Source organism: Mytilus californianus, unplaced genomic scaffold (genome assembly GCF_021869535.1).
Source record: "Mytilus californianus isolate M0D057914Y unplaced genomic scaffold, xbMytCali1.0.p SCAF_5, whole genome shotgun sequence".
Classification (NCBI taxonomy): Eukaryota; Metazoa; Mollusca; class Bivalvia; order Mytilida; family Mytilidae; genus Mytilus; species Mytilus californianus.
The window spans coordinates 51,021,402-51,026,214 of record NW_026262701.1 but is presented as its reverse complement, the minus strand read 5'-3'; positions in this window follow the sequence as shown (position 1 = coordinate 51,026,214).

Below are 4,813 nucleotides of genomic sequence, written 5' to 3'. Positions count from 1 at the left end.
ACATATTTCTATTTTTGAACCGATCTCCATATGTCGTTTGTTTACTGTGCTTCTGTGAGTGTCGCTAACCATTGAGTTAAATGTCAAATTAAAGTTCGAGTGGTTGTTCAGAGTTATTTGTTATGAAAAAGGGGAACGGCAGACAAAAATAAGAGTAAAAATCCTAAAAAAATAACAATATTTCGGACATAAGGGGGATATCTAATAGATATCGCCTGACCACTTGGTCCGGCCGGTTATTTTTCCATAGCTATCAAAATGGAAGCAGTATTATAATAAATTCGTGAAGGATTCCACGGAACCCTGTGTCTCGCCTGAGATTGCTGCTGTCAGTGTAAAAGTGTAATGTTGACTGTAAAAAAATAAAATTAAAAAAAATGTTTTTCTGTAGATGCTTTATCTTGATCTTGAAGATTAACTCCTGTACACGTTTTATAACAATCCATGGAGGTTTACAAATTTATCATGACAAAACGTTTAAACGGTAATATTCACTGCGAAATTAAAAATATATATAAAAATAAGAAGATGTGATAAGGTATGATTGTCAATGGGACAACTCTTCACCACATACCAAATGACGTAAAAGTTAACAACTATATGTCTCTTTATGGTCTTCAACAATGAGCAAAACCCATACCGCAAAGTAAGTTATAAAAGGTCCCGAAATGACAAATGTAAAACCATTCAAACGAGGAAACTTACGACCTAAATGATGAAGACGCCGACGACGGAATATAGGTTTGCTGTGTCTCACTTCCGAAACATTAATGTCGCAGGCTCGACACAAATCAAATGACTCGTACTAATGAGGCCCTTTCAATCAACTCACACTAAAGTTACAGGAAAACGGGGGATCGGACTAAGCCACAAAGCATTAATTCTATAAAATAAGAATTCTCCGATTTTTTTAGAGTGTACGATCATTTGAACATATACGAATATCAATCTTTTATTTTTATAAATTGCGTTCCTGGTATATCTCGCACTAAATTAAAAAAACAAACTTTTGGGAATATCTGTTTCACAGGTGACGACGGATATGTTCCAATTGTCGTAACCACAATCCCGTTCTCTTTTCCTTGAATGTGACCTATCGAATTCGACCAAAATCACTAGGTTTGTACTGACACGAATAACACGACAGGTGCCGCACGTTGAGCAGGATCTTTTTACCCTTCCGGAGCACCAGAGATCACCTCCGGATTTGATGGATTTATATTGCAGTTTTTACATTTTTTTTTCTTATGTTGTGCTGTTACACTTCTGTCCCAGGTTATGGTTATAGTTGGGCGCTCACAGACATGTTTAACAAAACCCATACCGCATAGTCAGCTATAAAAGGCCCCGAAATGACAAATGTTAAACAATTCAAACGAGAAAACTAAAGGCCTAATTCATGTACAAAATAATGAACGAAAAACAAATATGTAACACAGCAACAAACGACAACCACTGAATTACAGGCTCCTGACTTGGTGTCTTCCCGATTGTCCCACTTTTTGAAATTACTGGTAAAAAAGTAATGAAATTTTGTGGGACAATTGGGAAGTTTAAATGTGGGACAATTGGGAATAGTTTTGATAGTGATTAATTTTAGCAGGTAATTACAGGTATTTAATCAATGTAACCCATAAAATTTGAAATAAACATGGAGAAAAGATGGTATTTACATATTTAATTTTTTTTGTGATATTTTGTTTAACTACTGTTTTCATAAAGAACAATTATATAAAAAAAATAACTTCATAAAAGATTAAATAGACTCTTATATTGTAGATTTTTCATATAGGACATAATTGAAAAATGTAGAAGTATCAAGGATAAAATCAAATTACATGTTAAAAAGTTTCAGAGATTTGTTCTAAAATTGACAGGTTTTAGGCTGATAATAAATATATTCATAAAACAAAGAAATAAAACATATTCCATATAATAAGTCTAATCATAAAATTTTTCAAGTAAGCATTAAATTCAAGCGAACAAAATTGGGAAAGTTTTTTTTAAATATTAATAAGAAAATCCTTCAATTAGAAAATCATAAACATAAAACGAAATAATGTGCAAATATGTTGGTTGTATAGACATCTGGTCTAACATTACACAATAAAAAGAAATTGACCCCCAGCCGGGTCAAACCAAAGAATGGAAAGTCGGAATTTGCTGCTTCTCCTCAAAGCACGTTGCATTTTCGACTAAGAGCAAAGACTTGTCAGTCCTTACTCAGAATAATATGTCTATGTAGGGTGACATGCCTTCCTGCAAACTGTTATCTTGTGAACTAGCATGTTAAAAATCCGGCTTGATGACTGTATAGCCGGGTAAAATGGCGTTCCGGCTAAATGGAAATCAAGAAGGAATATTTCGCTCCTAAAACTTATATTTTAGCAGTCCGGCAAGCCGAACAACAAACTTCAAACTAAATGTAAAGTAACATACAAACAATAACAATATATATATAAGCACAAGCAATTAAAGGATTAAGAAGATTAACATATGCCAAATAGAAATAACAATAGTTTAGAAGAGTAATTGATGTCCGACACGTATAAGTAAATTTTTGTCTATACTGTTACAGAGAATAAATAATTAAATGAATAGAGTAAATGAATTTAAGTCCTTTGTCCAAGATTATGACACATAATCCGTGTAAAACACTTATGCCTAAATTTACGACAAAGTTCAGAATAATAAAATAAAACCTAAATATACATTAAAACAATTGAATAAATAAAATGTTGTTTAAAACTATTTTCACACTGCACAGTCCCATTAGTCCGGTCATATATTCCCGCGGCTCCTGAAGACACGACCCGGGTCTTAATGTTCATCTAAAATTGTTCCGAAAGTTTCTTCTGTGATTGTGGCGTCCTCTGTAACGATAGTTTTGGTTCGGATGATTATCTTCTCTTGTATTATTTCGAAAATTGTCCAATTCGTCTTCTAGTTTAGTGATTCGATCCCGCATATGTTCTTTGTCGCGTTGTAATTGGTATTGCTGGTCGATTGCTTCGCATCTTTGATCGTAAATCCGAAAATTAGCTTCTTCAAGATCAGTAATGCGTTCCCGTAATTTTTCCAAATCTTTTTTGTCATCTGCACCTTGTTTTTGAAGTTTTTCTAGATTGCTAACACCACTGGTATGCTTTTGATTTAACTCTTTAAACTTCTTCTCATAGTGTACACTTTTGATTTTAAGTTTTACTCTCTCTGAATTCACTCGGTCGTGCCTGAGTCTAACGTTATCTATAAATTCCCTATTATAATCTAAGGTTGGAAAGAAGTCCATCAGTTCAATAGTATTGAGTTCCGCACAAGGAAAAATTGACATAGCTTTCTGTTCTTTGAATTTTCTCATTCTTTCTGCGTCACGACGTAACTTGGATTTCGATTTAACCTTAACAACTTTCACGTCCGGTTGTCTGTGAAAGTTACACATTCTGGCGAAATGTCCAAAATTTCTGCACTTATAGCAAAATGACGTTTTTGCTATACATTGTCTAAAATGAAATTGATTGTTCACAGTCTTTCCACAAAACTTACATAGGTAGTTGTCCATATGTTGAAAATTTCTTGTCTGAAAGGTAGTTCCATGATCAGACATCTGGTATCTCCAGTCTCGGCCAAAATTTCTGGTTCTCCGCGTATCCATTTTTCTGTTTGCTGGGGGGGTCAGCTTCACAGGTAGAGCAAGGTATCCGATAGATGCGTTGCCCGGATGTTCTTACACCAGATATAGCCGGGTAAAATGGCGTTCCGGCTAAATGGAAATCAAGAAGGAATATTTCGCTCCTTAAACTTATATTTTAGCAGTCCGGCAAGACCGAACAACAAACTTCAAACTAAATGTAAAGTAACATACAAACAATAACAATATATATAAGCACAAGCAATTAAAGGATTAAGAAGATTAACATATGCCAAATAGAAATAACAATAGTTTAGAAGAGTAATTGATGTCCGACACGTATAAGTAAATTATTGTCTAAACTGTTACAGAGAATAAATAATTAAATGAATAGAGTAAATGAATTTAAGTCCTTTGTCCAAGATTATGACACATAATCCGTGTAAAACACTTATGCCTAAATTGACGACAAAGTTCAGAATAATAAAATAAATGCAAAACCTAAATATACATTAAAACAATTGAATAAATAAAATGTTGTTTAAAACTATTTTCACACTGCACAGTCCCAATAGTCCGGTCATAACTGTGTCGGTCTAGTTCTTTTCAAAGAAGGTGTCATATTCATCTAACACCAACATGTTCTCGTCCTGCTTATGCATTCAACTTGCCACTGGACGTTTAACAGCAATTACTTCATCGTTTTTAATAAAATTATATTTTTTTCAGAGGACACTGATGACATTACTGGGCCATATTTATCTCTTTTCCCTAAGTGAAAGTTTTATGTTGGGACCTTGCACTCTATTTTTGTTAGATTGATGATGTCAATTCTAATTATTAGGTAACAAAATAGCTTATGCTTATGTAAAAATGTCATTGTAGATATTTGGGTTTTTAAATCAGTCTATAGACCTTTCAGTCTGAGCGCTCATAAAAATTAAAAGAAGACAACATTGCGTCCATGTGTTTAAAATTTAAATAACAACTTCATAATTAAAAAAAATATTGATATTTGATTTATAAATAACCTAACATTATGGATATGGTCACTCTAGGTATGGTTTATTACATATACGTTATATTAGTTAATCAAAAATGCATTTTAATGATGATTTATTCAACAATTTATATTTACATAAATAAAATTGATATGAACTACTAGATACTTCAAAAAATAATGTA